This window comes from Nipponia nippon, unplaced genomic scaffold (assembly GCF_047370975.1).
Source record: "Nipponia nippon isolate SJK-2023a ecotype South Korea unplaced genomic scaffold, ASM4737097v1 scaffold_33, whole genome shotgun sequence".
In the NCBI taxonomy this organism is placed as follows: domain Eukaryota; kingdom Metazoa; phylum Chordata; class Aves; order Pelecaniformes; family Threskiornithidae; genus Nipponia; species Nipponia nippon.
Window position 1 is genome coordinate 2,834,794 of NW_028262351.1, and position 13,179 is coordinate 2,847,972.

Genomic DNA, 13,179 nt, shown 5'->3' on the forward strand with positions numbered 1-13,179 from the left:
ATATTAGTGGTACAAAATGGAGGTGAGACTTGTTGAAGATTAGGACTTCGATAAGTCTCAAAGGGGAAAACTGATATTAGTAAAGATGAACTTGGCTCATTTTACCCTAACAATACTATGGCATTGTGCTGCCACAGAACAAAAAAAACCCAAAGCGAATGTCAGTCTGCTTTGTTAACAGCCCATGAAGGACTGCTTAGTGTTGCCAAATTTAAGTGAAACTAGAGGAAATGTAATTCCAGCAGGGGGAGATCACGACCACCGACTCAAAGAACACCCACTCAAGAAACTCGCCAACCCAAAAGGTTAAGGAAGTAAAGGTCCCAAAAATCATAGCGAGCATGCGTAGTAATTTACATGGTAGGCTGTCGTGGTTTAACCCCAGCCAGCAACTAAGCACCACACAGCCGCTCGCTCACTCCCCCCTCCCCATTGGGATGGGGGAGAGACTCGGAAGAGTAAAAGTGAGAAAAACCGTGGGTTGAGATAAGAACAGTTTAATAGGGAAAGCAAAAGCTGTGCACACCAGTAAAGCAAAACAAGGAATTCATTCACTACTTCCCATCGGCAGGCATGCGTTCGGCCATCTCCAGGAAAGCAGGGCTCCATCATGCATAACGGTTACTTGGGAAGATAAACGCCATCACTCTGAATGTGTGTCCCCCCCCCCCTTCCTTCCTCTTCCCCCAGCTTTATATGCTAAGCATGATGTCATATGGTATGGAATAGCCCTTTGGCCAGTCTGGGTCAGCTGTCCTGGCTATGCTCCCTCCCAGCTTCTTGTGCACCTGGCAGAGCATGGGAAGCTGAAAAGTCCTTGACTAGTGTAAGCACTCCTTAGCAGCAACTAAAACACCAGTGTGTTATCATAAACATTATTCTCGTCCTAAATCCAAAACACAGCACTATACTAGCTACCAAGAAGAAAATTAACTCTATCCCAGCCGAAACCAGGACATGGGCGAAGAATTTTAACCAATCATTTAACAGAATAACAGTGAATATGTATTAGATTATTAAATATGTTAAAATCTTGTGCATAAATAACTGTTAGTTTACACCAACGGTGTGCTCGTTTGTACCATGCACGCGTACCTGCGCATTTACTTAATAAAGGAAAATACCTCAACTCTGTGTGTAAATTGGGCGACACACACCAGCTAACGGACCCAAGTGACACTGTGGCTACAGCTGTATGAACACTTTAAACACAGAATTGTAGTAGTGGTTGTTGGAGGACTTGAGCCCAATCTGCCCCTCCAAGCAAGACTCACCATCACTGGATCAGGTCATCCATAGCTTTGTGTAGCCCCATGTAGCCCTGGGACTAACACACACAAACTGGCCACACCATTAAGCTCTCTTAGGCTAGTCTTTTGGTCTCTGCAGTGTATCTCCGTTTAGTGTGGTAAGCCCCACTCAGAACCCTAGCAGTGTATGTGCTTTCCGTTCTTCTCACTTTGGCAGTTTTTCATCGTTGCTTGGTTTTTTTTGGCATTGTTCGTTGAGTAAGTGTGATTTAGCCGTGAACTTGTCAAGCACACAGTAGGGAGTGCAAATGGAGCGTGCTCTCTGCAAACGTTTTCACCAAGTTGTGAAATGAATGCTCTGAGGGCTCAGCCACAGTTATAAGGAATGGCAGATATCTTCTGCCTTTGAGGTGCAGGGTGCAAACAGCAGATCAGCCTTAGGTGGACCTGTTCGCTGTCTTAGGTTCCTAAATAAGATCTCAGTTTTGCAGTTAAAAGCTCTATTGTCTACCTGCGAGGTCCCACACAGGTGGGATTTTAGATATGCAAATGCACATGGGTGGAATATGTAGCCCTCTTATCTGCTGTTTTGTTTGCAAACAGAAGCCCCAGAGCAGTATCCCTTAGTATGTAAATCTGACTGATTTGAAGGTAAATGTAGGTTGAAGTTGGACCTGAAAGCCAAGTGTAAATCCCAGAATTACTGTCTTGCTGGACAAGGCGCTCAAAGCTATTGGCAAATGTTTCCCTGGAGACAGCGTGGTCTCATTGAGACACTGCTCAAACCCAACACAGAAAGAGGGAAAGTGAATATAAAATCACTCCGCTCCGTTTAAGAATTTCAGTGGCAGGATCACGGGACCCAAAAAAAGTCTCCAAGAAACCCAGCCAGTTTGAATATTCAAATCCAGCATTTCCAAACAGCTTTAGTTTTAGCTGAGAAAGGGTAACACAGGTCTATTCCAGTCCAAGTCCTGAAGACGTTTCAGCTGTGCTGATGTGCTCTGCTAACTTATTTAGCTAATGAGATCTGAGACACAGCAATTAGGAGACTGACACAGAAATGGGAGTGTTTGAGTGCAGACACCCTCTCCGTTTATTCCAGAGGTGTTTATGGTGTCTCATGCCTGTGAGATGCAGAGTGCACTCATCTCATGCAGGGAAATTTCCGAGTACTTTTAAAGTTGCACATTTGAGTAGAGCTTACAATATTACTTATATGCTTAAATTTAAACACACCAGTCGGAAAGCTGATCCCACTGGAGAACTAAGCTCCCAGCCATTGAGGTCTAACACAGAGAGTACATTTTTAAAACATAAAAACCCACTATCTTTTCTCTTGCAAAATATTTATTCTTGCTTTTCCTAAGCTTTGTTTTTCTCCAACATTTTTCAGATATTGGTGCCAATGTAATTTTACAATGATTTTGGCTCAGAGTATAATATATGAAACTCTTCCTCTCCACACAAAACAAATGAAAAGAGAAACAGAAAATCCTTTATCTGTTGTCTTTTTTTTTTACAAAGTAAATAGTTACCCATTGTTATGGTAACCGCAAATCACTCATGAATGAGAAAAATTAAGAACAATATAGATGCCACTAACTAGTTCTTAGTTAAAAAAAATCAATATGTTATCATAGCAATATGCACTGATTTTATTTATAGAACTTCACTTTGAAGTACAAAATGCCTATTTGCACTTATAGTGAATTATGGCATGATACAAAGATGTATGTTTTTCATTATTTTTTCTCCGGATTTCACATAAAATTCAGCAAGCCACAATTGAAAAAACGTTCAGCGGAATCCAAACCTGCAATGTTCCCAGAGCACTTTGCCGCTGATTTTAATAAAAAAATAACACAATAATTATTCAAAATGTCCAGGTTGCATCTCTTGTTGATTCTTTATTTGATCCCACCTGCTTTCTTCCGTTGCACTTTCAACTCCCCTGATTCCATCCAGTAAAAATCCTATTTAAATAAGAGATCTAAATCAACATAAGCTAAGCAATACATTTTCAGTGAAGGTGGTGGAACACAAGTACAATCCCAGGAAAGTTTACACAGGTAGAGAAATTATTTCATTCTTAATGACAATTTCTTGTCAAGAGCACTTGGCTCTTTCCCTTGGAAATGGGGTTCTTTGGCATTATGATTTGAACGAATTGCCACCCCACAGTGGGCTAGTGCATCATGGTAACATTTACTGTGAGCCTGAAGAAAATTGCCAACAAAAGCCTTAGTGGGTATGCAGTTATTCTGGAAAAAAGAGTCTCCTGTCAGCAGAGCTTATTCCACGCTGAACTGATTTGACCAACACCAACAAAAGTACTCACTTGCTCAGGTGAAGAGATGTTGCCAGTATTGCTAAAACAGAAAGCCTTTTACATGTAGACAGCCCAGCAGTGTGAGTGCAGCATGCACTGCCGGTGCTGCATGGCTGCAGAGCTGCAGAGGGAACCCTGGGGAATGCACACAGCTGGGCTGGTCCCCCAGTGCCTGTTTTGTCTTAAGAGATAGTTTCAGATTGGCAGCGTGAGAAACATTCAGAACGATGCACTTGTCAGCTCCCTGCCAGGCTGCTTTGAAGGGTCCTTGATCCCTTAACCCACACACACAAGAGTATTACTGGCTGCATTCATGTCACCCCACAGAGGTGGCCCAGCCACTGCAGAGGTGGCATCTCTGCCCCAGGAAGGGCCATGATTGCAGGTTCACAGCACATACAGGCAATGTGCTAGGTCTGGAGGATAACCTCCATGCATCCCATGTAGCTCTACCCAAAGCATTTTCAGGAGGACTGCGAATGAGGTGCAAGGGGGGAACCTGGACAGGGGGTTGGGAAGCATGTGGTGCTCAGCAAGTGGCATGCCTGGGAGGAGGGAGGCACAGCCAGGGAGAGGACCAAAGCACTAGCAGAGCAGGCACACCTTGGGGAATGAAAGGAAAAAAGGAAAGCAAGGTGGAGGGAAATAATATGACAGACAGGACCTGGCCAGGGCACAACCTTGTAGGCAAATTCTCCACAGTAAGCAATGCTGGGTGTAGCTTTTTGGTTTTCCCTTTCCTTTTGATTTATATGTTGGCTTGTTTTTATTTCTCCCCAGAAGTTTGAGCGTAGGTGCAAATTCAATGGCAATGCCTCTTCTCCTAAACTTGGGAATATTCTACAGGATTTGAGATTTACACTTCCAACTTGCAAGACACAAAGAAAGTTCTTTTCCCAAAATGATGCTTCATTTTAACAAACCAAGTATTAAATAAAAATCTCAAGCATAAGGAGATTTGCTGTTCAGTTGGTAATGAGTGAGTTTAAACAACGTTTCTGGCTTTTTTGAAATGTACTTTATTAGCAATAGACTATTTCTCAAATATAACTTTTGAATTAATCATTTATTTCAAACAAGAGGACAGCATCGTGTTGATGTTGGTAAAGATTAACCTTGCTCATTTTACCCTAACAATACTATGGCATCATGAAACAGGATATATGTCTCAGAAAAAGGACACTAAAGTGAATGATAGTCTGCTTCGCTAACGGTCCGTAAAGGACTGCTTAGTGTTGCCAAAGTTAAGTGAACTTAGGGGAAAGGTAATGCCGGCAGGAGGAGATCACGACCACCGACTCAAGGACCACCCACTCAAGAAACCCACCGACCCAAAAGGTTAAGGAAGTAAAGGTCTCGAGAATCGTAGTGAGCATGCGTAGTAATTTACATGGCAGGCGAAGAATTTTAACCAATCGTTTAGCAAGGCGACAATGAATATGTATTAGATGATTGTATAAATAATTGTTAGTTTACATCAACGGTGTGCTGGTTTGTACCATGCACCCGTATTTGCGCATTTACGTAATAAAGGAAAATACCTCGACTCTGTGTGTGAATTGGGCAATGCACCCAAGTTTTTGGGACAACAGTGTGGCTGATGAAAACATTTGAAAGTGCTAAGTGTACAAATCAGAAAGAAAAATATTTACCTTTCATGAAGGCATGATGTCAAGGAAAAGATTCTGCAGACATTTTCAGCTGCTGCTTGGAAACTTGGCACCATAGCCAAGGGACTTGTTCTTGCAGTCTTTACTCCTCTCATACAAAACCCCACTTGCCCTTCTATATGCACTTACTGGGGAAGCACTGCAGAAAGAGACCCGTTTGTCCTCAAGGAGAAAAATCCTAAGGCATAGGCTTGGGTTTTAAAAAGCAACAAATTATTTTCAACATCTCAAGGATTATCAGGAGACCTGAGTCTGTTTCCAGGTCTTCCCCATCTGTTTGGTTAACCCAGCTATGTTACATCAGTACTTTGGGTCTCACTTTCTTCCTCTTTAAACAGGAAAGGGAAATGTGCTTTAGAGATAAAAATGCAATCATTATACAAGAGGTAAATATGGCTATTATTTTTTATTACAAGTGTAGGACATAGTCATTGTGCTATAGTGTTAAAAGCTTCTCATCTTCAAACACTGGCTCAATGTTTCTTCTATTTTTTTCTGTTTTCTTTATTGCATGTTCCAGATCATGGAAGGAAACTTACCCTTACCAGGAAGAACTGGACAAAAATAGTATAAAGAAGTAAACATTTTAAATTTATTTAAAGAAAATAATTTAAACTTGCGGTGTGGAAGGGGGAATAGATAATCAGTTTTAGAACAAGATGTCATTCTGTCTTACAGAGTTGGAGGTGAATAAGACATGGTTTGTCTGCTGAAATAACCTTCACTGCACCTTGGAAAAACATCTGTGGTGATAAAAATATCAAAGATCTTTTTATAACAAGAATTAGAAAAAATGCAGACAGGAAGAAACAAATTAGCATAGTAGAGAGGCTGAATTTACTTTAGCCCAGCAAGGCGCAAGAAGAGAACACTAAATAGAAGCTCAGAGAGCTACTCTGATACAGACAGCAGTAATATATAACATTGTCCATATATGAGGATGTACTGCTAGTCTGATTCTCTTTGTGTGTAACTCATGCTATAGAGTCATAGAGGGAATATCAGGGATATTGAACCATGATTATGAGTTACAAGTGTGATACATCACTATGCATGTTAATTATAGCCAACATTTCAAGTATATGTATTTGCATGCTTAGCTGCTGGCATTTATATGTGTGTGCTTTTCTCAGAGCAGCACGGGACTGGGACTTCTTTGTATTTCACTCTTTATAAGCTCACAGGAAGACATGGTCTTTGTCCCAAAGCATTTTAATGTCTACCTAGAAACAATGGCATGAAACAAAAGGAGGGAAGCAGAGAGGGAAAGGGACAATGAGGTCTCGCAGTTATGTGAGTCAACTCCATGTACAATAGAATTGACCTGAATCATCTGAAAGGTCCCTCAGGTAAATGGCTTTGCTGTCCTGGTGTGTGTCCAGGCAGCTGGTGCTTTTACACGGCTTTGATGGTCTGTCTATTCAGTTTTTGTTCTGATGTGGAGGATGTTGTTTGCATTGTAGGAGAAGCAGGCTTGGTTTTGAGGAGGGAAGCAGGACTTCCAGGTTTCCATGGGAAATAAAATAAAACCTAGGGCATACAATGTTTTTAACAGCATGTCTGAGGAATACAACAGGAGTTGATATTGGTGTTATTATGTTTCCTTCTGGACTTTTCTGCCTCTAAAGTCCCAGCAGGTTCAGAGATGTATGTGGGCAGGGGCTGTGGAGAGGATCCTCCTGTGATTTAGTTTATGTTCCCTGAGAAATCAATAAAATTTGATTGCAGATGACAATCAGTCAGCTTAATGCATGCGCACCCTCTGTCTTACATACTGTCTTAGTGTTGCCAAAGTTAAGTGAACACATCGTGTAACGGACCCAAGTTTTTGGGACAACACCCGGGTGGCAGGGAGAGAATTTGTAAAAGTTTTTGAGTATTGCTGTGTTTGTGTATAATGGGTTCGAGGAAAGGCAAAAAGCTGAGCAGATTAAAGAAAAAAAAAAAAAAAGAGAAAAAAAATAAGAGAAAAAAAAGGCAAAAGAACAGGAGGCAAGTTTACTGGCTGCAGCTTTAGTAAGGAATTTGCAAGTGAGAGACAGGGGCTGAGGGGGGAAGACGAGCCTTTAGTAAGGAATTTGCAAGTGAGAGATGGAGGCTGGGGGGAAGACGACCGGATACAAGGTCTGAGCTACGACCGGGAAAAGAAGAAAGGGGAACGGGAAGGAATGCTGGAAAGGAGTGTTATTATTGTGGGAACTTAGGGCATATAGAGTGGGAATGCCCACTCCGGCCGCGGGAAAGGACAAAAGAAGGAAATTGTCACCGGGAAGAATTGCCTCGGGAAGATTCGCAATCACAATGACTGGAAGAAAGAGACCCTGCGGATCCTGAAGCAGAAAGAATAGAAATTTTTAATATGTGGGTAACCCAATTGGATCAGCAGAGACATATTATAGGTAAAGTTGAAGGCCGTGAAGTTGAATTCTTGGTGGATACGGGAGCTACATTATTCCTTTTGAATTTTACCCCGAGACGGTCTCGGACCACAGACAGAATTTTAATACGTGGAGTCACAGGACAAAGACAGCAGAATTTGAGTAAACCCCTATTAGTAACCATAGGAAACAAGAGTATATGGGGGTGATTTGTATTGGAGGGGGACTCCTCAGCGTGCCTGTTAGGGAGAGATCTCTTGCAGGCTCTGGATATAGAATTACACTTGTCACCTGAAGGAACAGATTTAATAATCATGGGAATGACTGTAGTCACTGGAAGCCCAAATAATGAGCTAAAAATACCGGAAGTACTGAAATCGGTACCAACAAAGCTGTGGAGTAAAACTAGGACTGATGTAGGATTACTAGTTTCAGCTCAACCTGTAAACAAAAAAACAAAGGGAGGAGACCCCCCCTCCGGCTGTGAAACAGTATCTGATTCCTCAAGAAGCTGAGAAGAGCATTCAAAAGCAAATAGACTGGTATTTAGCCCAAGGGATTCTGAAAGTGTGTGTATCACCGTATAATACTCCTATACTCCCCGAAAAAAGGAATAGATTAGGTGAAGATGGAGACCTGGAATATAGTTTTGTACAAGTTCTACGGGTAGTTAATCAGCACCTAGTGACTCCTCATCCAGTAGTGCCCGACCCTTCTACCATACTTTTACAAATACCGCATTGGGCAAGATATTTTACTGTGATTGATCTAACCGCTGCCTTCTTTAGCATGCGTTTAGGTGAGGACAACCAACTTTTGTTTGCCTTTACGTGGAAAGGACAGCAATTAACCTGGACTCCTCTCCCACAAGGGTTTGGAGGGTCTCCTGCAATTTTTTTCACGAATACTGAGAAATGATTTGAGAGAGATAAAATTACCGGGCGAATTGGCTCTTGTACAATATGTAGATGATTTGCTAATAGCGAGTAAAGATGAGGATGCCTGTATAAAAGACACTATACATCTATGTACTGCCTTAGCAGAGAAAGGTCATCGTGCATCTCCATCCAAACTTCAGCTGTGTTGATACAAAAATTCACGGATGCTTCTCCTCACAGTCCAAATCTCCCCAAGGGAGAAACAGAGTATTCAGAGAGTCCCTGAAATGAAACTCAATAGCAACGAAATTACTATTAAGCAGGTATTCTTTATTGCAGCGCTGGGCAGCACTGGGGATTCTCCACCATAAGTGCTCCACCCATTTGGTAGACTTTCAGAGATTATGTACTATAAAATCCTACATATTCACAGGATTTTCGAGAAATCATTTACATAAACACGAGATTTCCTGGAACTCATTAACATATGCAAATGTCCGATCCGCATGCGCAGTCGTCTCCCGTGGTGGTCTTCAGGTGGTCTTTGGGGGTCCTCAGATGAAGGCTCGTAGTCTTCTTCACTGTGTTCACTGACTGACCTTTGCTTCTGCGCAAACTCAGTCCTAGGATCACGTAAACGGTGTCCTTCGAGGCTGTCCTCATTCTGTTGTGACTTCCTATCTTCCATGCATTTGTTCTCCCAAGGCCCAGTTGTCTGAGATGGGATTATCCCGGAGCCCCCTTATCTTACAACCATTCTAACTACTCCCTAAATGACAAAGGCCTTTCTTTTGTTTAGTTAAGTGACTAAGATATTTAAAATGTCCTCCTTGCCCCTAGGCTTTAATTCTTTCAGGAGGCATTTTGATGCAGTGGCTTTGTCTATCTTGGCTTTAACCCTTTCAGTGTCAGAAGGAAGTTCAATATTTAGGGTTTATCCTAAGGGAAGGGCAGTGAGTAATAGACTCAGAAAAGAATAGAAGCTGTAATAAAGCTTCTCCGTCCAGTCACAAAGAAACAGTTGCAAGGGTTCCTTGGAGCTGTGGGATTTTGTTGACCATGGATTCCTGGGTTGGGAGAATTAACAAGATCCCTGACAAAAGTAACAAGTAACGAGTAAGTAGAACCTATTGCATGGGGTCCAGAAAAGGAGCAAGCTTTTAAAACAATAAAAGGAGATTTGGCATCACTTCCCGCTCTTGGACTCTCAGACTATACAAAACCCTTTAATTTTTATGTACATGAGTGAAAAGGGATAGCCAGTGGAGTAATAACGCAGGAATTGGGTCTGCATCACAGGCCAGTCGCCTATTATTCAACTCAGCTTGATCCAGTGGCGGCAGGAACACCAGCTTGTATTAAATCAGCAGCGGCAACAGCGGCTATATTGGAGAAAAGTCGCCCGCTTATCTTAGGACATTCAGTGACAGTTTATGATGTCCCACATGAAGCAGAAATACTACTGAAGCAATATGTGACCTAAGCATTGTCACCACAATGGACACATAGGTATGAACTAATTCTCCTAGTGGCAGATAATGTTATTCTGAGGAGTTGCAATAGCCTGAATCCTGCAATGTTGTTACCATTGCCTGATGAAGGGGAAGAACATCATCAGTGTGAATGGGTAATGCTTACTTCTAGCAAACCATGAACAGATTTAACTGATGTTCCTTTGCAGAATCGAGATTTGGCTTTGTTTGTAGATGGCTCATCCTACTATTTGCACGGACAACAACGGACTGGGTATGCTGCGGTCAGCCAAGGACAAGTGATAGAAGCTGAACCACTCCTGACAAGGCTGAGCGCACAAGGAGTGGAACTGACAGCTTTGATGCGCATAGCTCATCTAGGAAAGAGAAAACGAGTCAATATCTACATGGACTCTCAGTATGCCTTCAGGGTGTGCCATGCGATAGGAATGCTATGGAAAGAACGAGGATATCTCACATCATCAGGGAAAAGGGTATCCAACGGAGAGGAAATAAGCAATTTGCTGGAATCAATCGGTCCAACTACCCAAAGAAATTGTTGTGATACATTGCCCAGCCCATACCAAGGACACTACAGAAATTAGTAAAGGAAACGCCTTAGCTGATGCAGCTGCGAAGGCTGCAGCCTGGCAACCTCTGAGAGAGTGTATGGTTGCAATCTCAATGGAAAATCAGAACGAATGACCAAATTTAAGAGACCCCAAAACAATGGGAGAAGTGGGAAGCAAAACAAGATGACAGCGGAACATGGATGATTGGAGGAAAACCAGTTTGCCAAAGAAATATTTAATTACCGTGTCCAGGCGGTTTCATGACAAAGCTCATGGAGGAGCAGAGGCAGTGGCTAACCAAGTGCAAAAAATATGGACAGCACCAGGAATTTCTGCCGCCACAAAAAGGATCATGAGTAGCTGTGCAACCTGCCAAAATTTTTCAAGTATCAAGCCAAGCTCAGAGTTAGGGGGAAGACCATGGGCCTACTTCCCTTCTCAGGGATGACAAATAGATCACACAGATATGCTATCCACCAGTGGATACAAACACTTAGTAGTTATAGTAGACCAATTGTCAGGTTGGGTAGAAGCTTTCTCCACGGGAAAAGTGGACACAGGGGGAGTAGTAAAAGCATTATAAAAGGAAATTATACCCAGATATGGAATTCCCAAATCAACTGAATCAGACAGGGGGACAGGTAGAAAGAATGAACAGAACCTTAAAAGAGAAGATAGCAAAAATATCCACAAACACCGCTTTGAAGTGGCCGGACGCATTGCACTTAGCTCTATGGGATGTGTGAAATGCCTCGCGACAACCCATAGGACTAACGCCAGCAGAAATTCTCTTTGGGAGACATTTGGCCATACCAGGGACTTATATCCCAGCTAAGACCAGCCTGTTGGATGGAGATGATTGATTGACCCAGTATGTTATAAGTATGCAGAAACAGTTTGCAGACAAAAAAAAAAAAAAAATTATGCTCAAATGGTACCAGTCGGCACAACCTAAAGTACAGGTACATGATATACAGCCTGGGGATAAAGTTCTAATAAAGATATTTTCTAGAAAGTCTAAGCTAGAACCGAAATGGGAAGGGACATATACTGTTTTACTATGCTCTTACTTTGCTGTTAAAGTTTCAGGAAAAGAAAATTAGATACACCGCTCACACGTTAAACGAGTGAGAGAGAGCCAACCAGCTGACAAAGTGGACACCTCTTAGGATCCTCTCTATTAGCATTAGGGACTAATCGATGACCTTTGTCTGACATATTAAGCAGGAATGCTTAATAAAAAAAACCAAAGGGAGGACTGTTGTAGAAGTCATTTTTTAGCTCAAATAAGGATCCAAAGACCTGTTGAAGCCTTAGACTGCAAGCTGTGAACTTTCACCTAGATGATACACTGACCGTATGCTCAACTCCTACCTAGCTACATGAAGGAAGGCCCTGAAACCGGTGCAAACCAGGAAGATAAGGTAGCCAAAACCATCGGCAGAAGCTGCAACTATTCAAGATAGATAAGAAAAGGAATGTCCTGCCTGGAGACAGGGAAAGGATCCAGTAAGGAACAAGAAGACCCCAGACCCAAATATTACTATTGGACCGAACTCTTGCATGAGGGGAGGGGAACTTAGACTGTAAGGGTATAATTGCCCAGGGATTTCTTTGTTTGGGGTCTCTCCCCGGAGGCACCCAGCTCGAACTGCTCTTCACTGCTGTACCACTCAATAAATTCGCCTGGCGTACATCATGTCGGAGACTCTGCTTCGGGGAAACCTAGGGTTGAGCCTGAAGGGAGAGGAAGTGCCCGAGGGTGAGTGTGTGTGTGAGCAAGGAGTCGAAAAGGGGCACCCGTCAGCTCACTGGAGCTGCCCGCTGCAAAGGGACTCCGGTCCTAGCAGTTAAAGTCTCGGGTGGTGTGTGTGCAACTCCCTGGATGGTGTGTGAATGCTCGGGCTGCTCCCTTAACAGTGAGGACACATTTAAGCAGTCATCAGACCCTTTCCTGTTTAGTTTGTGAGATCATGTATCACATAACCAGCACTCTGAGATTTTTGTGACATTACAAGGAGATCTTCAAATCAAAGGATTACAAACACAAATATACTGAATAGGTGCAGTATTTTGGTAACAGAGGTGGTATTTTTGAAACTACATGCCATTGTGTACAAATTCCAGCTGCCCTTCAATTATATGAGCCTAAATAAAACTAAGGATACTCTTGTTTGGAGAGAGCCAAGTGTCCATTGCTAGGTGGAGTAATGGAATATATCATTTCTGATGGTCAGGAGTCCTTGTCTTCTGCACAGAGATAATCAACAGTTATTTCTGTGACTAAACCCACCCAGACCTAGAAAAACAAAAATAAAAAAAAAAGAAAATGCATGCAAAAGAAAAACAGAAAAAAAAAACTCAAAGAAAAAAGAAATAATAAAGATTTGTGATGTGCAACACTAGCAGCTATGACAGGTTTCCTTACTGTCCATCCACATTTCTGATCATGAACTGGAATAGTTAATATTGGCAAAATAGTTTTCAAAAAACAAGACCACAAAATAATACAAGCAAACATACCCTATACCAGTTTGAGTTTTAGATAGCTGCAGTAGGAGTGCTCTATTTGTCAGGCACTATCCAAACTCTTACAAACATAGCAAAATTGTATTTTCATAACTGAG

The 13,179-nt window shown here is 42.2% G+C and overlaps 1 pseudogene; it reads left to right on the top strand.

Moving 5' to 3' along the window:
- Positions 1–10,214: 10,214 nt before the first annotated feature.
- Positions 10,215–11,686, top strand: LOC148054185 (uncharacterized; annotated as a pseudogene).
- Positions 11,687–13,179: the final 1,493 nt, after the last annotated feature.